Source organism: Salvia hispanica, chromosome 2 (genome assembly GCF_029641045.1).
Source record: "Salvia hispanica isolate PSC_SH4W2 chromosome 2, Shi_PSC_v1, whole genome shotgun sequence".
Taxonomy (NCBI): Eukaryota; Viridiplantae; Streptophyta; class Magnoliopsida; order Lamiales; family Lamiaceae; genus Salvia; species Salvia hispanica.
Window position 1 is genome coordinate 27,103,490 of NC_142693.1, and position 23,988 is coordinate 27,127,477.

At 38.5% G+C, this 23,988-nt stretch overlaps 2 pseudogenes; both read left to right on the forward strand.

Annotated features, from left to right (window-relative positions):
- The first annotated feature begins 8,774 nt into the window (after positions 1 to 8,774).
- On the forward strand, positions 8,775 to 9,580 carry LOC148931987 (uncharacterized; annotated as a pseudogene).
- An 84-nt stretch (positions 9,581 to 9,664) lies between these two features.
- LOC148931988 (receptor-like protein 39) lies at positions 9,665 to 10,587 on the forward strand (annotated as a pseudogene).
- Positions 10,588 to 23,988: the final 13,401 nt, after the last annotated feature.

Consider the following 23,988-nt stretch of genomic DNA (forward strand, 5'->3'; position numbering starts at 1 on the left):
GAAATCAGTATATAAGTCTCATGGGCCCTCCTCCTATCACCAATTGGTTTTAGGATGGAACCCAAGGATTTCTATCACGTCTTAGCAGTGATCGTAATTGATTAAACTGAGCTGATAATCTCTCTCACTTAAGATAATATTCCAAAAGAGATTGGACATCTTAGTAATTAATTATTCTTTATGCTCCCTCAGAAATTCGATAACATTTGCTCTTTTTAGTCACTTAATCTTTACTAGTGGACTTATTCCATACTGAATATGTCACGACTTTTTTGTTAAGATATTCGCATATGAGTTACCTGCCTCAATCTCTTCTTGATTGCTTTATTCCGGCATTTAGATCGTAGCATGCAATCGTAATTAACTAAATTGAGCTGATAATCTCACTGACTTAAGCCTTAAGGTAATATTCCAAAAGAGATTGATCACTGCCGAGAGAAATTGGGAACTTAACGACCATGCTTGGACTTAAGGTAATATCGTGGCTGCCACAGGCACCGGAACCATTCTGGCGTCTGCCCTGGCGGGTGCAGGGTCCTCTGTTTTGGAACAGCGGAGCTCTGTTCCGGCGGGTTTGTATTTGCGGCTGGTGGAGAGTGGGATGGGGATTAGGGCCAGCTCAATTTCGATAATGAATGAAGGGATTTGGCCTTCCTTCAATGGATTTGGATCAGCAATATTCCAGAATTCAAATATTCAAAGCGCCAATCGCAGTGTGAAGCTAGGGTTTGAGCTCCCCGTGCCCGGGCTGGAGCTGGGGCTCTCACAAGAGGGGCAGATGGGGCTTAATCTCAAGATTCTCAAATACTCTCGTGGGACATATACCTTCATCTCTTGGAAACTTAGTGAACTCGAATCGTTGGACTTGTCAGCAAACAAATTGGATGGTGGTGAACTGACAAGGTTGACATTACTTGCGAAATTAAACCTTTCCATGAACAATCTTATTTGGCAAATACCGCGATCCAATCAGTTCTCCACATTTGAGAATGATTCATATTTGGGAGACTTGGGATTGTGTCGACTTCCGTTGACAAGAAAATGCAAAGATGATGATGGGAAACTGATGCCCTCTGCAGAAGAAGAGGGTGATGATGAATATGAATTCATAGATGGATTTGGTTGGTGAAGTGTTGTGATGGGATATGGAAGTGGATTCGTAGTTGGGATTGGAATTGGTTACATGATTATAAGAATTGGAAGGCCAAGATGGTTGGTGGAATTCTTTTTCGGGGTTGGTTATAAATAATAGACGAAGAAGAGACGCAACAAAGCTGCACCAATATGTAGGGGGTACTTGATTCAAAGCCATAAGAGAATTGTGTGATTTTCTAGTTTTTTATTTTTAAACTATTGCTTTTGATAGAGTTGTGTTTCCTATTTCTTTTTACCTTTTCAAATTCTAGTGTTGTTGTTTTGCTTTTGTTTATTTTACCTTTCTCAATCGCTACTTCTGTGGCTGTGTGCTTGTGTTTGATATCTTTAATAATTTCCGTGAAGTACCTGTAGTGCAAGGAAATTGATGAGTAAAATGGGAATATTTGAATTAAATAAGCATTTCATTTTCATACTATATAAATACTCCCCCCGTCCGCGAATAGGAGTCCCGGTTCACTCTTCCCATAAATGGTAATAGGGTCTCACCTTTCACTAACTCATTCCACTCAAATTTCATTTAAAACTAATATATACAAGTGGGATCCCTATTCCACTAACTTTTTCCACCCACTTTTCTTAACATTTCTTAAAACACTTGTCACTCACAAATAGGACTCCTAATGGCGGACGGAGGGAGTACCTGTTATCTACTGTCAATTTTTTCCAAGCATGAAGTTACATGTTGTAGTAAGTTTTAAAAATCAAACTATAAACTAGTTTTTACATCATAAATTCTACTATAAAATAATGTTTTTGATCAAATTTCCACTAATTATCGCCGACATGATTTACTTGAAAAAATCAAGCAAATCAAACTTCAATTTATAAGTATATAACGCCGACATGACCTACTTAAAACAGAGCTAAATATGTAGAAAAAGAGTACTCTGCTAAATTTCCATTAATTGCAAAAAACCATTTACGTATAACTCAATGGAACAGTTCGTGCAACAGATATTCGATGAAAGGCTTAAAAGAACACTGTAAGGGCATCCGTATCGCAGACGCGATCTCGTCTCGTCTCGACGAGACGCGACGCGGCCGGTGGCCGGCCTTGAGTTGGCGAGACGACCCGCGCGGCCCACGTGGCGCGCGATGGCTGATGGCGTGACGCCCACTCGCTGCCCCGCGAGTGGGCGTCGGAATTATGAAGTAATAATTTTTTTTTTATAAATTCGAAAAATTCGAATTTAATAAAAAAATAAAAAAATAAATAAATTTTAAACGGTCAAATGACCGTCGCATCAAACGGTCGAATTTTTTAATTTTTTTTTCTTTTCTTTTATTATTCTATAAATACTCCATACTCCATTCACCATTTTACATACAAACACTACTCTAATTCCTCTTCCCTTTCTCTCCAATTGTTGAAAAAATGTCCGGCGAAGGAAACTCCAGCGGCGGCAGCTCCGGCAGGCGGCGCTCCGGCGGGCTTGACTTGAACTCGTTCGACGATTGAGCGAGCATGTACAACTATTTGGGTACTCCCGGTTCGTCGCCGGGCACCCAAGCCTCGACCACTCCGCCGGCGTACCAAACACCACATTTTGATGTGGATGCATACTATCGTCCCTCCATCCCCAGAGGTACTGGCAATCGCCGGGATTATCCCAAATTCGGGAGAATTTTTTGCCGCCTGAACGCACTTTGCCCGTCTGGCCAATAGGTGGAGGCTCCGGCAGGATCGGCCCTAGGATCGGCGTCAATGCCGAACAGGAAGAGGGCGACCACGAGGTTGTGGGGGACGGCAGCCGTCATCCATACAACCAAAACGAGACGTTGGCTCTGTACGACGCTTGGATCAGCGTCTCATACGATCCTGTCGTCGAGAATCAACAAACGAACAAGTATTTTTGGAAAAAAGTCAACCGAAGTTTACAACGCACGAAGGCCGAAGAACACCTTTGCCCGCAACGTGAAGATGCTCCGCAATCATTGGGACCGATGCGACAAAGATGTCAAAAATTTTTGCGCGATATACGGGGCAGAAGAGACGAATTATCAAAGCGGAGCCGGTGGAGCCGACATTCTGAGAGCGGCGTTGCGGGTCTTCAAAGACGACGTCGGTAAAGATTTCAAGTTTGTCGATGTTTGGTCGCAAGTCCACCACCTTGAAAGGTGGGCCGGCGGTGTCGAGTCGGGCTCGAAACGCACGAAGCACACGGAGCGTGGCCACTACTCGCCTAGTGATGGCGGTGAAGGTAACACCTCGCGTGAGGGCACGCCAACCGATACACCAACCGTTGATGCAGAGGGTCTTCTTCCGGTACACGGCGTCGGCCGCAAGGGACCAAGGCGGCGAAGGCGGCGAGAACGAGGGGGAGGGGCCGCGGCGAATCAAGCCAGGCGGGCTCGGGCTCGGGCTCCGGCACGGGCACGGGCTACAACAGCCTAATGTCCATGTATCTGGTCGCCATGATGGCTGACACTTCAAAAATGAATCCTCGCCAATTTGAAGCCCATATGGACGGAATTGAGCATCTGAAAGCTCAACTTGGTAGTCGGGATCGACTGGGTGCACCGCCCACTTCGGGGATGATTCGCCGGCGGAGTAGTTTTTATAGTTTAATTTAGAGTATTTTAATTATGTATTTTTTTTATTTTTTAGGATTTTAAATTAGGTATTTTTTTATTTTTTAGGCTTTTAAACTGTAATTTTTATTTTATTAAATGAAGTGTGTTTTTATTAATTGAATTTGTTGGAAATAAAAATAAAAAATGAAATTGAATGAATAGTTAAGGGATGAGATGGTTAAGAGATGAAGGGATGCATGTGTTGTCTCTTAGTTAAGAGATGAACTGAAAAGTACAGTGAGGTCCATAAATGGTGAAGAGATGAGACAGTTAAGAGACGGATAAAAGACAGTGATGCTGATGGCCTAACTGAAGAAACCTATAGAAAATGGAAAGACAAATGAACGATCCACATGAAGGCCCATTAAAGTGCAAGATAATTGGCCCAAAAATAAAATTCTACTCTTTTCACCAAATAATTTCTCAACAGGCCCAAAAAAAAGTCTAATTCCAAGGTCGATTCATACTCAATTTTTATTACTTATGTCTTGGACTAATTAAATGATTGTTTGTTTATCTAAGACTAAAATCATAGCAAATTTCATATAATGAGATAGTATCCGAGACTTTAGGGGTATATATTTAAACTTAACTTACTAAAGATAATAAGATATGTATAGAATTTTCATAATATTCATTACAAAATTATTTTAATTTAGCACTGCCCTATACATAGTATCCGTAGCTAAATCTCAAAATTACTGCAGCTGAAATTAACCCCAAACTGCGAAATTCAATTGAAACTTACTCTACGTGACAAAATAAAGACTTGCACAGACAGGGCAACAAAGTTAGGTAGAATTCATTAAAAAAGCTTCACTCATTTTCCATTAACATGCGACTCTACAGAGTGAGAACTATGTGGAAAATTGTCACTTTCCAGTTGTCACATTTGGAAAGCAGCCCCGGTCAAGCGGCTGTCGTGCAGGCGTGATCAACCAAGGGAGACCGATATAGTTGAATTTCTTTCTTTAGTTATTATTATTATTATTGCATTTAATTTAATGTAAGAGTAATGCGTAATTATGAGCTGCACTCTTGTGTTATTTTGTTATCAATTCTTTCTCGAAATGCAAAAAAGACTTGAACGTTCTATAAATAGGAGACACTGTATCCATTACTCCATTCGTCCCAACTTAATTGTCACTATTTTCCATTTCGGTCCGTCCCAACTTAATTGTCACACTTTATTTTTACCATAAATGATAAATAGGTCTCATATTCCACTAACTCACTCTATTAACATTTTATTATAAAACTAATATAAAATAATAGGTCTCACATTCCACTAACTTTTTCAACTAATTTTTCTTTACATTTCTTAATACCCCTGCCCATTCTAAGTGTGACAATTAAGTTGAGGCTGATATTAATAAGATACCCTCATTTTCATTTATGAGATAGTACTACTACTAGATTTATAGCATGTGACTCTACAGAGTGAGATCAGGTGGGACAACACATATTGAAAATTGTCACATTGCTCTTCACAATTTACTTGACTCGTGAAAGACTTTGCATTTTTGCTTGGAATATATATAAAGTTGCCGGTTTTATCTTCTTAGTCCCAATCACGTAAGTTTTTCTCTTGGTTGATGAATAAATGTCTCTTTTTGATACAACATGAATTTTAACAAATGAAAATGTACGAAAAAGTTAGTTTAATGTAAATCCTACTTTTATATACTTCATTCGTCCCATCATAAAAAATTAGTATTCCTTTTTTGGATTCCGTCATTTCCATCTTTAGCTAAAAAATGAAAAATTTATCTCTCTTCACTTCTATGCTTTGTTTTTATTTCGTTCAATTCTCCAAACATCATTTTTTTATATTTCATGTCCAAAACGAAACACCTCACTTTTGATAGAATGGAAGGAATAATAGTTTTATACTCCTAATAAAACAAGGGTGTAATAATTTAGTGGGATGTAAAGTCCAATTATTAAATATAACAAAAACGAAATAAGATGTACTTGTGGATATTTAAAAATTGCAATATGAAATATTTAATATGGACGAAGGACCAAGAATACCACTCTAATATCACGGAAGCACAAAAGATTAACATATAATGTGACCCAAATTAAAATTTTATGTAATACCACTCTAATATCACGAAAGCACAAAAGTTTAACACATAATTTGACCCAAAATAAAATTTTACTTTCATTACTATAATTTGACAAAGCCTTGTGATTATAATTAATACAAACTTGGGCTCACGTATATTTTCCATTACCACTCTTATTTTCCGAAAACGTACTCTCTCTGTCCCATTAGAAATAAAACGTTTTCTTTTTTAGTTTGTCCCACTAAAAATGAAACGTCTCTAAAAATGGAAACAATACTCTCTCTACTTTTTCTTCTCTCTTACTTTACTCTCTCTTCATTAACTCACAAAACAATACTATACAAAATTATATGCCGAAAAGCAAATGTTGCATATTTAATAGAACGGAGGGAACCAAGACTAACTTTTATTTTCATAACCAAATATTTTATCAAGGCCCAAACCAAAATAATGACTTAAAACCGACAAGTTAAAAAAAAAGGTTAGGAGTACACTAGTGAAATATTTAACTACTTCAAGTGGGACATGATTACATAAGCTTCACTCTGTTTTTCCAGTGGGACTGCACAATTTTGAAAATTTTCTCTTTGTAGTTGACTTGACTTGGAAAAGTTTTTTCTCCAAAATTCTACCTTCACTGCAATTATTTTAGCTAAGCTACTCTATTTCTATTTTAAATCAACACATATTTTATGAATTATATTAGCTATACGAAAGTGAGTATAAAAAGTTAGTGGAGTGTAATTTTTATTTTTATATATTACTATTAATTTTATAAAAAATTTGGGTTAAGTGAATTAATAGAATGTAATTTACTACTCCCTTCCTGAATTATATTAGCTATACGAAGGTGAGTATAAAAAGTTAGTGGAGTGTAATTTTTATTTTTATATATTACTATTAATTTTATAAAAAAATTTGGTTAAGTGAATTAATAGAATGTAATTAATAGAGTCATTTTGTCATTTTGGTACGTTCCATAATAATATGTTTATTTCCATTTTCAGTAAAAGTCAACACATTTTTCCACACATACTTTACTCTCTCTTACTTTATTTTCTCTTCATCTCTCTATCTTTTTCATTTTCCATTTTACTCTTCCTTTACTTAACTCACCTAACGCAATTTTTCTTAATCTTCATATCGAAAAGAAACGCTTCCATTACTATGGAACAGAGGGAGTATTACCAAAAATAATAAAAGTGTAATGAGAATTTTAATTATAGATGTTTGTAAATGGCAATATGAGATAGCAATGGGATGTAAAGAGTAAAATTGATCGTAGAAGCTTAACTCAGTTTTTAGTGGGACATGACTTGGAAAAAATATTGTACTCCGTTATAGTTTTGCATAAATAAAAGGGCACCTACTAGTCTTCTTGTTAGCACACATCACTATTCACTACAATTAGCACTCTGCATTTGCATTGTAGAGAGAGTATTCCCACTCGACATATTTTCCCTACTCCTAAAAATCCCCTCAAAACAAAAATAAAATGACATTTTCACCCTTGAACGATTTCCTCCCATTTTTCAAGTTAGGCGCGAATTTTAAATCATTCCGAATCGATAGATATTTTCGTAGCCGTTTGCATCACCTCCTGAAATTCCATCAATAATAGGCTTGCATTAGAAAAGCTTCTTTGATATTTAAATAATAGGACATAAAAAATTGGAAATTTGTATCTCTATAACTAGAGCTAATTTATTTAATCTATTTATTTCTTTTTAATGGTTTTTATATTATTCATAAAACTGAATTATACAATTTTGATGCGAGAAAAAAAGAGTAAAATTGAATAGAGAATAATTTTTTTTTGCTAATTAAAAAAAAACGACTCAACCACCTTAGGACGGTCTATAAAAGGATGCGGTTTAACTACCATGGAACCTAGAGAGTAGTATAAATTATTTTTGTTGCTTATTCGTTGTATTAAGGGGCTGAAGATTAAATAAAAAAGACTTAGTCGGAAGTAATTCGCTCGTTTTTTGCTTACTTCATTATGACCAACTCAAAAAAAACTATATGCCTTGAGAATAGTCTCAGTCTATTTTTCCTCCAAAATTTACTCATTCCACATTTTTTTGAAAAATAATTGGACCATCACTCCAGGAAACTTACTTTGTGTTTACATTTTTTTAGGCTTCCCAAATAACATGTTTATTATATCTAAAATTCTTGTTTTTATGTTTACTTCATTATGTGTGTAATCTGTCCTTTGCAATTAAAAGCTGAGTAAAGTTAAATACCCAATTTCTTTTTTTTTTTGTATGTAAATAAATTATTAAAGTTGACTTGCTGAGCCATCTGTGCTCAAACTTCAAACACGTTTAGAGTTAATTTATACTCCCTCTCACTTAAAATGAAACATTTGCGAATCAGCACGAGATTTTATGTTGTGTTGTTTTGTGAGTTAATGAAGAGAGAATAAAGTAAGAGAGAAGAAAAAGTAGAGATAGAGTTGTTTCCATTTTAGAAAACGTTTAATTTTTAATGGGATAGAGGGAGTATAACCTAATTTTTGTTTCTTTTTTGGTCTTGGTTTCGGTTTCAAAGCTGGCCTATTTTGTCTCTGTTTTTCGTTTCTATTTTTTCGTTTCAGTTTTTACTCTTTAATTTTTTATTTCTGTTTTTACTTTATTGTTTGTGTAATATTTCCTTTGCAAGTGCAAAAGCTTCCCTCATTTTCCAGTGGGGCAACACAAGTTTGGAAATTTTACACTTTGCAGTTGACTTGACTTTGAAACAATGTTATTGGAGATGGTTTCAAACATATATGTTGGAATATATTATTTTAAATTTTGAGTAAAAGGGCATCTCCTAGTTTACAAATAAATAGGCAAATGAAGCAGAGTAGATAGACAAAAACACAGCCATGAAAACAGCATACCTTTTTCTTACATATCTTTCTCTCATAACACTGTGTCTATGTGTGTGTCCTTCAAGAGCAGCCAAAAGTGAAGCAGAGGGTTTGATGAGATGGAAATCCAGCCTATCATCTTCTGCTTCTCTCAAGTCTTGGTCCGTCAACAACATCAGCAACCACTGCAGATGGATTGGCATTCGCTGCAACGACGAGGGATCTGTCTCTGGGATTGATCTCCCCGATTCAGACCTTGCAGGGACATTGGATCTGTTCCATTTCACTGCATTGCTAATCTCACCATTTTCAACCTCAATTGGAATGCTCTCAACGGCTCCGTACCAGCTGCTCTTGGCAACCTCACAAGCCTCACTCTCTTGGACCTCTCCATCAATCTGTTTTCCGGTGCCATTCCACCAGAGATCGGCCGTTTGACAGAGATTCGATACCTGAGCTTCTCCTACAATTTTATGGTTGGAGAAATCCCATATCAGATTGGCAATCTGAGGAAGGTGCGCTTCTTGAATTTGGAATTCAATCACTTTGAAACTCCTGACTGGTCTCGATTTCCCACTTTCCCTTTCCTAACTCACCTTAATCTTGGTTGGAATGAACTCACCTCGGAATTCCCACACTTCATAACCACATGTCTCAACCTTACTTTTCTTGATTTGTCTCAAAACACCTTCACAGGCCAAATTCCTGAATCATTGTTCACCAATTTGGTCAAACTTGAATATCTTAACCTCACTAGCAATGGTTTCCAAGGCCCCCTGTCACCAAATATCACTAACCTCTCCAAGTTGAAGGATCTTAGCCTCGGCAACAACTTCAGCAAATCATTGATCATCTTTCACCTAAAAGAAAATCACTTTAGTGGCCTCATACCATCTACCCTTTCTAAGAATTGTAATCTTATGTCCATCAATTTGGGTAATAACAAATTCCATGGACGATTACCTAAATCCTTAATCAACTGCCAAAATCTAAGGGGTCTCGACATTGGAAATAACAGAATTCAAGATGAATTTCCCCTTTGGATGGAACGCCTACGCAAGCTTTGAGTGCTAGTATTGAGTTCTAACAAGTTTGGAGGTAACATGTCGCTTCCTTCACGAACCAAGTTTCCATTTCCTAGGTTGCAAGTTCTTGACGTATCCCATAATGAATTTTTAGGCTCTCTACCTCAAAGATATTTTAACAATTTCATAGCAATGATTGAGCCTGTAGCAATTGAAGATGATGAGTTTCTAAGGTACGTGGAGATGAGGCTCAACTTGAAAGGTCAAGATCAGTTAATTAAGAGACTATTGGAAACCTTCACAACAATTGATCTTTCCTCCAATAGATTCTCTGGTTGGATTCCATCTTCCTTGGGAAATCTTAAGAATCTCAAATATTTGAACTTGTCCCACAATAGCCTCGTTGGACATATACCTTCATCTCTTGGAAACATGAGTGAACTCGAATCGTTGGATTTGTCAACAAACAAATTGGATGGAGAAATTCCAAGTGCGTTAACATGGTTGACATTTCTTGTGAAATTAAATATTTCAATAAACAATCTTGTTGGGCAAATACCGCGCTCCAATCAGTTCTCCACATTTGAGAATAATTCTTATATGGGAAACTTGGGATTGTGGACTTCAGTTGACAAGTAAATGCAAAGATGATAATGGGAAATTGATGCAATCTACAAAAGAAGAGGGTGATGATGAATCCGAATTCATGGATGGATTTGGTTGGCGATGTGTTGTGATGGGATATGGAAGTGGATTCGTAGTAGGGATTGGAATTGGATACATGATTATAAGGAGCGGAAGGCCAACATGGTTAGTGGAATTCTTTTTTGGCGTTGGATATAAATATAAGACGGAGAAGAGACGCAAGAGAGCTACACCAACACGCAGGGGAATTTGATGAAAAACCATAAGGAGAATTGTGTGATTTTCTAGTGTTTGATTTGGAACTATTGCTTGTGTTTTAGTCGTGTTTTCTAATTCCTTTTACCTTTTTGAATTGTTACTTCTAATATACTATGTGATGTACTCCCTCCGTCCCATTCAGTTGACCACCTTTCCTTTTGTGTTTGTCCCAATCAAGTTGGCCACTTACCAATTTTGGAAATAACCCCTCTCTCATCTCTCCTCGTTAAAATATTCAACTATCTTTTTCCTCTCTACTTTATTCCACCTAACACCACTTTCTAAAATTCCATGCCACTAAAAAATGTGGCAATCTTGAGTGGGACAAACAAAATATATTCTTTGAAAAGCAAAATATTTAGCACAGGAAAATTGATAGGTAAAACTTTGGAAATTTTAAAATAAATAAACATTCCATTAAAATTTCAAAATACATCCACCCATTTCACTGTCAATTTTTTCTAAGCATGAAATTTTATATAATAAGATGGTAACCAAGACTTTAGGGGTATATAATTAAACTTAACTTACTAAAGATAATATGAATAGTTGGATGGAGTATACAAAATAATAAGTAGAAGATAGAATATGAGATAATTTGAAATAATATCTGTTTGGGATAAATTTAGTCATATGAGTGAAGATAGGTGAGTACAATGTAATTTTGGATTGAGAAAGGAGTGGCTCATCGCTGACCGGAGGTTGACGAGGGAGCACCGCTCCGTCGAAATGATCCGCTGGCCTGAGTGAGAGGCGGCTGTGAAATCACCGAGAATGCGAGAGAGAAGAGGGGCGGTGGTTCATTTCTTAATTTAGAAGGGAGTGGTGACCGATGGAGATGGGAAGGAAGTGTGGACTAAGATTTTAATTGAGTAAGGCAAAAATTGGCTATGAATATATGTCCATTTTATGATTTTGGTTCTAAACTTTATCTTTTGATTTTTTTACATCTCGAACATTTTAAATCGGATCATAATTTCAGTTTGCTATTCCATTAGTTTTTAATGCTCAACTGTTTTAATCCAAATATTGACCAAATTATGCTATTAATTATAATTTTTTATTATTTTGAAATTGGAATCAATTTCATACATAATCATGGAAGAAGACGATTTTCTTCAATCGCAAACCAAATCAGAATATAATGATGCTCCAAATGAGAACACTCTCGTCGGCGATAGCACTCTCGCTAATCCTTGTCCTCGGCTCAGATCACATGGCGGCTGACCCTGGCACAACCCCAAGACTCCCTCGCCGACGCTGACGATGCGGGCCCCATTGCCTCAGCAGCCGCAGCTGCCGCCAGCCCCGTCTCCGCAGCCGCAGATAACCCAGCGGCTATACAATTCTCACGCAGGCCATGTACAAGCGCTTCAACAATTTCTCCGCCTTCTTCGGCCCCGACGTCAAGAAGCATATCTGCATGACTGCATCCGAGATGTAATTAATCAAACATCTCTCAAAATAAACATCTGCACATATAAGTACTTTGATTTCATTTTTTGATTTGGTAATTGCAGGGATGCAGAGTGGGATAAGGCCTTTAATTTCTCCAAGAACACCAAATTTTTCGAGGGATTTGGGCAGCCATTGATGGAAGATCAGTGGAATCAATTTCAAAATAATAAAAAATTATAATTAATAGCTTAATTTGGTAAACATTGAGATTAAAACAGTTGACCGTTAAAAACTAACGGAATAGTTAATGGAGGATCAATTGTGATCCGATTTGATATGTTCGGTATGCAAAAAATCTAAAGATAAAGTTTAGGACCAAAATCATAAAATGAACATATATTCGGGACCAATTTTAGCTTTTACTCTTTTTAATTTAATCTTGGGTTGTTTTTAATTCTCAAGTTGGGCCTGTAGTGCCTAATTAAATCTTGGGCCCTTCTAAACTTTTAGTTAATGATATGAGGATCCTAGATTTTCTTCTAGAAAATAAAAAAAAAGAATAAAATGAGCACGCACTTAGGATGCATTTATGTTTAAGTTTATTCGACTTTTTAAAGTATAATTTAAGTAGTACTCCCTCTGTCCCTATGTAGCTCGTATTTCTTTTTAGATTGTCCTACCATAGCTGAATCCTTTCCTTTTTGTTGGTAAAATGTAATTTACTGTTTCTTACTTTATTCTCTCTTCTTCTTTATACCTTTTTCCTTTCTACTTTACTTTCCTTTTACTTAACACATTTAAAACAACAAAAAAAGGAATCCAATAAAAAGGCACATAACATCTTTCTTCTTCTCAACAAAATAGGCCCAACTGAATTATTTAAACAAAACAAACTGGCCCAAAAGATAGCCCAATTCCAGAGAATAAGATGGTGCCTTAACACACACACAAATCAGATCTTTCTCACCGCTCTAGCTCTCGGCCGCCGGCGTGTGTTAGGAACCTAAATTCCTAACAAACCGATAAAACAAAAATTACGATATAAAGAGAATCCGGCGCCCGTGAGGGTCCGCGGGGATAAAGATCTGGGCGGTTGTGCGCGGGTTCCAACCCGTCGGGCAACGGCTACGGATCAGATATACGTTCCAACTGTGTACGGAGAGATCCCATCGGACAGCAGGTAGCTTAGGTAATTAGGAATTCAAAGAATCACACATGGACTTGGCCAAATAATATATTGATTGATTGAATGAATAAAATGATAATAACCTATCCCTATTTATAATAATAGAATACTACTCTAAACTTAATGAACAAGAAACAAATATCTATATATAAATTGGAAAGATATGGTGACTTAAATAGGCAACTAAATAATTGGGATATGAAAGATATGGGATCGTAACAGCGCGCGACCTCCTCTGTGCCACCAAACCGCCGTCGCCGGCCACCAACTCCATGTACGGCTGTTCACTTTTAACATTTGTGATTTAATTGATCTTTATAATTTTTTATTTGATCATAACATGTCACCATTTCATTATTTATCACATTCACATGACAACATAAGAGGCACTCCAACCGTTTGCCGAAATGCCCGACAAAGTCTGGTGTAGTCGAAGTGTTCGATAGAATATAACATTATTTGCAAAACATCATAGACACCTAACATGCTACAGTTCCATATGAAACACAAGTAAATCACAATGTTGGTCTTCAATCACCTCTTCTTGTTGTTGCTTTAGCTCTACTTCTTCTCTTCATCTTACTATTACTATATCCAACCCCAAAAAAGAAGTCCACTGACCATCTTGGCCTTCTCTTGGTCTTACTATTTCTTCTCTGTCAAATTCACTCTCACATTCAATCATGGAAACAGAAACTCATGCTGATAATTCTCAAGAAGAAATTCTGTCAGCCATAAAAAGTTTAAGGTTGGAACTTCACAACAACAGAGAAGAATATCTGGCCTTATCAGACCGAGCGGATCGGCTGTTTTCGACATTGGAGGCCAAGCTAGACGGAGAATCAATTTTTTCCAGGAAGAAGGCCAAACTTCGGATTGATCCTCCAAAAGTTCAACGGAGACGCCCCATTAGGCTGGATTTACAAGGTGCAGTCCTATTTTGTCTATTTCAAAACGTCGGAAAAGGACCGTTTACGCTTAGTTGGACTACTTTTTGAACACCGGGCGTCCATTTGGGTCCTTCACCAACACGATAACAATTTGATGACAACATGGCCTAAATTCTTGGAGGCGGTGAAACGGAGATTCGACCCTCCCCGAGCGTTGAGATCAGTGACAGGTACGATTTCGGGGATTTATGTCGGAACCTTAATCAGTGGAAACAGTACACATAATTTCATCCAACCCGAAATTGTGAAGAAATGTTGGCTGCAGGTTACGCCAATCAGTCCTTTCCGTGTTTGTGTGGGCAATGGGTCGATATTCGTGTGTAAAGAAAATTGTAACAACGTCAAGATTTCACTTCAAGGACATGAGGTGGTTGTTGATTTATTTGTGCTCCCCATTCATGGTCCAAACGTAGTCTTAGGAGCTCCGTGGCTGAAGACTTTGGGTGAGATTTAACGAAGCTACAACGAACACACGATGGAATTTATACATAATGATAAGGTGGTTGCATTACACGGCTTTTGGGAGAAGGGACAGCATATTTTTTACAATGCAACGAAGGAGTAGGAGTGTTTCTAAGGGATATATATCAACTATGGATGAAGACATTTTGATAAGTATCAAGTCATTTTTCCATTTTTGTTATAGTTGATTTATTATTCCATTTGTCATCTTTATTTGAGATTGGACTATTCATTGGTTTGTTATTTTATTCGAAGTACGTTTGGATTTGATTTCGTATTTATTTGTTTTAGTGTTATTGAAATTGGATTAAAAGGGAGAAACATGAAGGGATCAATTAGTTGGTGTTTGGCAAATCCTGAGATTAAGACTTTGATTAGAATTTGATCCTTTATTTTTATCTATTTATCATCTTACATCTATTTTAATCTAGTAATAACTTGTTTCTTTGCCACTTTTATCAAGCATGTGCTAAGTTTCCTCACAAGACTCGCAAAAGTTTAATAATTGTCTTGAAAGACAAAATAATCTGCAACAATTTTTTTAGAATAAACTAGCATATGTAATTATCTTGCCTTGTTCCACCAAAGCCCGAATTCAATTTCCTCAATCATTGGAATAGCAAGTAGATGGGGTGATACGGACCCGTACCAGTCATCCGCCGGCGACGAACCAGCGGAAGCGCAAGAGGGAAGTGAAACCGTAGAGAGTGTCGACCCACGGGAGGTGCCGTCGTCGATCGCAACAACCAAGGGGAAAAGGAACGTTCGCCCGGCCAACAGATTGGGCGAATTCGTTCCCAAATAGATATCGAGTCTTTTCTTTTATTTTGCTTTTATTTCTTTCCTTTTTGAATAATTAGTATTTTGTTATTTATTTTTGAATAAGTGTCGAGCATAAGTATAAGCTCCGTTTCGAATGTTCTTTGTTGATTCTTTCCGGAGATGAATAGGATTAGGTCGAATCAACCCCAGTGTCCTTAGTCTATAAATAGGGCAATTGTCAAACTTGAGATTCATTGAATAAGAAATGTATAACAATTTGCCCAAGTTCTTGCACGTTAAGAAACTAAAACCCTAGACTAATGCCTCGACTTATTTTAACACAAATAATTCCCGCAAGTGTACGGGGCTAGTGTAACAATTAGCAAGCAAGAGTATCGTATCCCACAGAGACAAGAATGTATCAACTCAAGTACCACGAACAAATTTCGATTACTATCTAGACAATCCAATAGAAAAGGTTTTGTTCTATTACTACTATAAGCATATAACAATGAAAAAGAAATTACAAGTGACAAGAAGAAATAAACACAAGTGAAAAGATACCACAAAGAGGAGAGTAGAGTTTTGGATCCAACTACAATGGAATTGTATTGTGATTGATTCAACAACTTCGATTACCCATATTATGTCTCTAGGATTACTAGGAAAGTCGCTAGTCTAGGTTGAGCCCCCTCACGAGTGCACTCACCCCGTTGATTAACCCTTAATATTGAAGTCTCCTTCTAATATGTTTAGATTAACTCCATAGAACAAAAGACCCAAGCCCTCACTAAGGTTCCCCTCTCTCGAGTGTAGATTATCAAAGTGATGCTCACTCTTTTATCAAACCTAGATAGGTATCTCTCGATTACAACTACAAAGGTAAACAAACTCAATTGGTAGCTAAGCAATTGAATTGAAAAGGCACGGGAATGAACAAAGGCATCACAAGAGCTAAGCAATCAAAGAAGTCCTTGAATTAATCACAAACATCCATTGTAGTCTTCACCAAAACTCCACAATAAAATTTAGCTACTCATGTTCTTCATGAAAACCAAAACAATGGATTCAATCAAATACATAAAAGAAAGCAAATAGATACTCCTGTGGAACGATTCTATGGATTGGAAACTTCAATCTCTCGATTTGTAGTCTTCAATCTTCAAATCTCTCTTCAAAGTGTTCTTGGGGAAGTGTAGAGTGTGTGGTAGGCGGTGGAATGTTGAATAATTCGTCCCTATCCAACCCTAGCCTTTTTCTCTTGATTTCCCCGTCAAAAATCACGTTTTCAGAAGTCAAACCCGTCAGACTGACTGACCCGACCGGGTGGGATTTTAGTGCTGTAAATCCACCCGGCCGGGTGACCATTTCAGACCCCTTTCTGGACTCGTCACGCTGTCTTCAGGGTACCTGGCCGGGTGGAATATTTGTGCATTAAATGCACCCGGCCGGGTGTCTTGTTCCGGCTCTTTCTGGTCCTCAAGTCCTACCCGGTCGGGTAGAATTTATAATAGTAAAACTCACCCGGCCGGGTGTAAGGCCCTGCTGCCTCCTATGCACAATCGGCCGGATTTTTGCCTCTTTTTTATCTACTTATCCTAGAACACTCAACAAACACATGAAACTCCAAAAGATAGGTTAATTGGCTGGAAATAGACAATTCAAGCATCAAAACTCAACATTAAGCACCTCAACATACCAATTAAACCGACTAAAACATGAGTTTATCAACTCCCCCAAACTTGAAACCTTATTTGTCCTCAAATAAGAAGAAGAAGATCACAACAATAAACTCATACAAGAGGTGAAATTGGGCTTTGCTTCAGATATAACTTTAAAAGACCACGGCATGGAAATATGCAAAGATCAATCAAGCATTACCTTGAGTTACTGTCTCGTGTATCACTTGGTTTCAATGCCCTCACAAGTTCATGAAGTGTAAATTTACTTTTTTTTTATTCTTCTCTCACTCTCAAATGTATAGAGACTCAATATTAATCAGTCAAATCAAAATACAAGAAGAGTTTACCATAGGCTTGCTCAAACTCAAACATCTCCTCTATTAGAGTGTGAAAGCGAATCTAAAATCAGAAAGGACTTTATTAAGGTTGTAATGTGGCTCTTTGGATGGTAGGGAAATTTTAGGCTAAGTGGCTGAAAAGAATACGAAGCACAAGTACCACATATTGAATCTCCCAACAAAAGACCGTTTCTCAATACAATTATCAGATAAGTACGACTTTGTCAAACTTCTTCCTCCCATCCGATTCCCACTTATTTAGAAACCCAACCAAAAACTCCTCTAGACTTCGTCTAGCTTATACCTCCACAATTTATATGCTTTTTTTTTAACTCTAGACTTCGTCTAGCTTATACCTCAATTATTTTTATTTATTATTATTATTTTTTTTACAACGCCCAGTGTGTGCTTCTAAGTTTTATAGGCTTGTCACTTTTGGGAGTGATTTAACAATGAATCAACAATTGACACCCTTTTTATAGGCTAGGAGGGTTGACTAAGGATTACGACAATTTACACACTTGTGAAGGGGCAAACAAAGAATGCCTAACGTCATCTCCTAAATTCACATTCACTATGTAGACTTGAAAATGATTCAGAGCAAGTTCTAGAAACAACAACAAGTACTTGATAGAATCACACCGAAACGAATGTTAGGCTCAAATCTCACTGGGAATTGGCATTGAATCAAGCAAACAAGCAATTCACTCCAAAGCAATCGTAACCAATTAAGCATATTCCCGCCATTTTCGCAAAGCATTATTTTAGACAATAAAAGAAATCATCATAAGCGCCCAAAAATAAACGCCTCACAGTATGGATAATTATACGATCATTACATTCCCATATTCAAGTCCCACAGGAGGGACATACACAAATTAAATAGAAACAAAATAAAGAGAAACAAAATAGTTCACAAAACATCGACCAATCAAGAAGTTCATCATCACCAAAGATAGTGGGGGAAGTATCACCAATCCATGTCAGACCCCCCCCCCCAAACTTATTCAATGAGAAGGATAGAATAAGTTTGAAGAGGAGTGGATGGTGTGGCTCTACTCAGATGGAGGTTGAAACCTCGCATAATAAGCTTGGTAGAAGGCTTGTGCCTCTGCCCATCGTGCATCCCCCTAAGCTTGAAGGTGCTCAATCCGCGTCTCACAGGCCTCAAGACGGGATTCTTGACGAGCCATCATCAACTGGTTCTCCTGGCGCCATTGTCGCATAAATTCCCATTGGCTGTCTTAGCCCATCTGCAGTTGCTGGAGGTAATGTCTGCCATTCGCCTTTCCCTAAAATAGGAAGATAGACTCAATACCTAAAATCAGAAACACTAACACCAAGCAAGACATATAGGGTAGGCAAGCAATTAGGATTTTAGAAAGATAGACTCAATTTCTAAAACCTATGTCACAAATCCTTCAAATTAGGGAGATAGAATCAATCCCTAAGCCCAATCTTCGCACATTAATAAAAAGGGAGATAGACTCAATCCCTATAGCTCACAAAACTATCACATTTCCATCCATTATAAACCAAAAGCTCAAACAACACCACAAGCAATTCAATTTCACACAAGCATGAATTTCACATCCCACATCAAGCCTCAACTCAATTTCAAGCACAATGTAACACTAAAATTCATCAATTCGTAGTCAAAGCTTCACCTCAAGCAAAAAATCACGAATTAACACCATAACTCTTCATAATTCAACTCATAAGTGCAAATAACTTCATACCCACTACAAGAATTCACAATACATCCATGGAGAATGAAGATTAGAGGACAAAATCATACCTTTGGAGTTTAATAGTATAGAAATTTCGAAAAATTGCTTTCTCTTTGATTTCTTGAGCAAAACCCCCAAAATAATCGGTGAAACTCTTCTAAATCACAAGCAAAAGTGATGGGTGGGGTGGATTTGAGGTGGGTTTTAGTGATTGTGTGTGAAGTGGGGGAGGAATGTTGAAAGGGGAGGGGGAGGCGCCGCCGGTTGATTGAAAAAATGAAGAAATTGAAAAATTTCATACCTTTTAAGACCTAGGGCTCGTGACGACTGACCCGGCCGGGTATAATTTCTGAACTAAATATCCACCCGGCCAGGTGGCACTTTTAGAACCCCTTCTGTAGCATTTCACAGACCCGGCCGTGTAGCGTTTTTGAACTACAAATCCACCCGGCCGGGTGGTTGATTTCGACCCCTTTCTGGACTCGGAGGCATTTCGATCGACCCGACCGGGTATAATTTGTCAAGTGTTATTTCACCCGGCCGGGTAGCATTTTCTGGGCGGTTTCTGCCCGATTTTAGGTCTCTTCAATGCCCCATCCTTGGAAAATTGGAGTTCCTACCAAAATCAACACCAAACCAAGCATAATACCAACTCCAAGCACCCACAAGAGGTTACCCCTATTAAACAAGCTAAAGAAAAAGAAATACTAAACTAGAAAAAGCCAAAAACGAGAAAACAAAAATCACGCATAAAAGCAAATAAAATTATCTACTATGGGTTGCCTTCCATATAGCGCAACTTTTTATCGCCGTATGGTCGACGTCTTGCAAGCTCCATTTATTTGATCAAGGCAACAACGAAGACCTCATCTTGTTGCTTGAAGAGTTGATTTTCTTGCTTGCTGTATCCTATCAATTTCTAATTACACACTTCCTAGATCCAGTAAATCAACTAGATCACAAGGTCTAGAGACTCACAAGACTGGAAGTCTGGTCGTTGGTACGCAAGCAAACCTTCAAAACCCTCAACCACAGATACTAAACTAGCACAGGGAAGTAGGGATCGATCCCACAGAGATGGACTCGTAAAATACATGCGTAGAGAATTGGAAACTATTTTTGGGTTGGCTGCTGCCACGCATATTTTGGGTTGAGGAATTTAACTAAGTGAATTTGGAAATAAAGTATGCTATGCTAACTGCTAGATCTAGGCAAAAAATGAATTATGTATAAGAACTAAATCAAATCAACTACTAGATCTGGGACTTCTACGAACATCTCTAGACCAAGGAGATTAAAACAAGTGGGGACCAAACTCTGAAAAAGGTAAGTACGGACAGAATCGAATCTGCAGCCTAACTAACTAAAGCATCAACTGAAAATGACTTCATCTTCTTCAACGAACACAAATAAATGCAGAGATCGAGAAAAACAAACTCAGATGTAGATTGGAAACATAATTTTAACGGTAAACGAAACAACGACGGAAATCACACTACTAGACGAAGCAAACCAAGCAGAACAAAATCCCCATAATCTCATGCACAAATTTCACCTCCCCTGTTCAGATCCACACTTCGGATGCTAAATCCACTCCGGATCCAAGCATCCGAACAAAAATCCAACCGAACACAACTTCAATACCACGATTCTCGAATCTCCTAAAATATTCAGCAACAAATTCAAGAGAACATCTCAAATAAACAAACCAAAATAGCAAGCATCATAATAATCAACACGAAATCTAACTTCATCAAAGCAAATCAAATGTAAATAGAACGGATAAACTGATTCAGCAACAAAACAACAAGCTCGACTTCCAAACGTGAAGTTCGAGACTGAACTGAGTAGTAAACAGAAATTAAGAGAACAATTGTTTCTTCGCCCTCAAGGGACGGTGATGCACTGATACGAGACTCCTGAAAACGAAAACCACCCCAAATTTCCCATATCCCTAGTGTGTGTGCTAAGAGCGTGACTGTGTGTGGAGTGTAACCGATCTGCCATTCTTGTTGCGCACTCCTTTATTTATAAGCTTCGAGGTGGGGCCCAGCGAGGTATTGATTGACTTGATTGCCCTCAGCTTTTGGCTTCCTTCCTCTAGCTTTTCCTCGTGATTCCGTTCCTGCTCCTCGCTAGATATCCTCCTCCAGCATCTCCTGGATCTAGCGCTACACACACACCTGGCTTAACAAAACTTGTTAGATCCAGCAGAAATGTGATGTTTTTCACTACATAACCAATGCATGAAATTAGCCTTATCAAACTGCTCACACTTAAACCATACTTGTCCTCAAGTATAAAGACAAGAAGAAAAGAAGAATAAGGCGAATTTCAAGCATGGTTATCCCCTTGACCGACTCTACAGACTCTAGACAAAACTCCTACACCTAGACACAACTGAGGCAAAGCTAGACACTAAAACAAAGAGTACATAATCACATAGGATGAAAACATATAAACACATATGCATGAACTGGTTTCAACTTTTAGGCAACCGTCCCCACAAGATTAAGATCAATCCAACAGGCTGCACTCCTCCAAATAGGCCCTTTTCTCCCCTCTACCTAGCCAACCTGTCAGCTCGTCAAGATAGCCTGTTACTTCCCCAATTGTTAGATTCACTCGATCGCTCATTCCTTACCAGGGATGTTAGGACCGATTCTCTCTTAAGTTATTGCCAAACCACTGAAGCCTCGGGTTATGAGAATTTCCTCCTTCTATCCTCCGTCACTATCCCCCTTTTTTTCTTTTTTTTTTTTTTTTTTCTTTCTGGACTTCGTCCAGCTTATACCTCCTTGATTTCCTGGACTTCGTCCAGCTTATACCTCCTTGATTTTTTTCTCTCTTTTTATTTCCTCCTCTGGACTTCGTCCAGCTTATACCTCCAGATTTTATGATTATATATTTTCTCCTTTCCCCCTTTTTTATTTATATTTTTTTTTTTTCTTCTCTTTTCCTTCAGCATTCAGTGGCAGACTTTTGACATGTGTTAGCTCTAAGTGTTATCACAGGCTTATAACTCACCTCTAGAGTAGGGCTTCACAACTAGGCAAGTAAAGGCATTTACTATCGTTCTTGCTTCATTCAGATTGGTTCGGCTTACTAAAGAATCAGGCTTCTAAGTTGGAATACCTCCTATTTTCAATTACTCTCCCTAAGGGAATCTGCCGTATTATATCCACTAGTTCATGCGATACAATCCTAGACCTACAACTCCTCAAAGCATAATAACACTGCATTGATTCCTCTCCCCCTCCCACTTCACTCAAGCTTGTCCTCAAGCCATCGTCGTGAAGGGGGGAAAACAGAGAATTCAATGCAGAATTAAACAACAATTTCACTTCTCACACTTAGACCGAGCAACGGGCTAAGTGGGAGAAGAATAAACCAACAGAAAACATAGAACTTCTCACACTTAGACCAAGCATTGGGCTAAGTGGGAGAAGATAGCATAAAACACAGCAACGCATGGAAATAAAACACAGAAAAAAAAAAACACAAAAACTAAAATTTACTTGGTCTGGGGAAATTGCTCATTTCTGGGGCTGGCTCCCGCGAGAGCCAGACGGTGGTGGAACACTGGGGCGGTTTGTTTTCACTTTCTTCTTCGCTGGTTGCTCCAGCTTTTCCTTTCCTTCTGCAGCTTGATCGAGTCCTGGTTTCCTCATTAGCATTTTCGTCCTCGGTGGATTTGGAACTTTCTCGGGAATAGTCGGGGTGGTCAACTGCTGGAATGGCTTGATCGAGGGACTGCTGTGGATGATCTTCTGTGCCTCGCCACTTGACCCAGGAGTCGACTTCGACTGGGTCAAGGGAAGCGTCTGATGCAGCCATTTCAACATCCGCGTAGATATCTCCACAGCTTCCGCCACTCTTTCACTTTGTTTGGCACATTTCGTGGCCAAATCTGCTACGTTGCTGCTCAGAACTTTTACTTCTTCCCGACTCCCATTGAGTTCCTTCCGTATTCCCCCGAGTTCCTTCATCATCTCCTTTTTCATCAGTTGCATTTCCTTTTTCATGTCCTGCACCTCCTTCCTAAGCTCTTCCACCTCTTCACTTGGCATGGCCTCCTCAGCTTCCTCCGGCTCCTGTAATTGCAGCTTCCTTTCTTCTTCACATGCCACAGACTTCATATTCATTTCCTTAATGGCCCAGTATGCCTTGTGCTCCACTTCCACGGGTAAGTGACACATTTTCCCAAACACCAACCTATAAGGTGACATCCCGATTGGTGTCTTGTAAGCAGTTCTATACGCCCACAAAGCATCGTCAAGGCGTTTACTCCAATCCTTCCTTGTGGTGTTAACTGATTTTTCCAAAATACTCTTTATCTCCCTATTAGAGACTTCAGCTTGCCCATTCGATTGGGGGTGATATGGTGTAGACAATCTATGATGCACGCCGTATTTCCTCATGAGCGCTTCTATAGTGCGGTTGCAGAAGTGTGTTCCTTGATCTGAGATAATCGCTCTAGGAACTCCATATCTGCTGAAAATGTTTGACTTCAGAAACTTGGCCACCTCTTTAGACTCACAAGTGGGCGTAGCCTTCGCCTCTATCCATTTGGAAACGTAGTCTACAGCGACCAATATGTAAGCATTTCCGTACGACGACGGAAATGGGCCCATAAAATCCATCCCCCAAACATCGAAAATTTCGCAGATCACTATGGGCACTTGGGGCATCTCATCTCGTCTCGAGATTCCCCCTGTCTGTTGACACCTTTCGCAGCATTGACAGTATTCAAAGGCATCCTTGTTCAATGTAGGCCAGTAGAATCCACTGTCTAGAACTTTCCTTGCGGTTCTCCTTGGTCCGAAATGCCCTCCACACGCCAAGGAGTGACAATGATGGAGTACATCTCTTTGTTCCCATTCAGGAA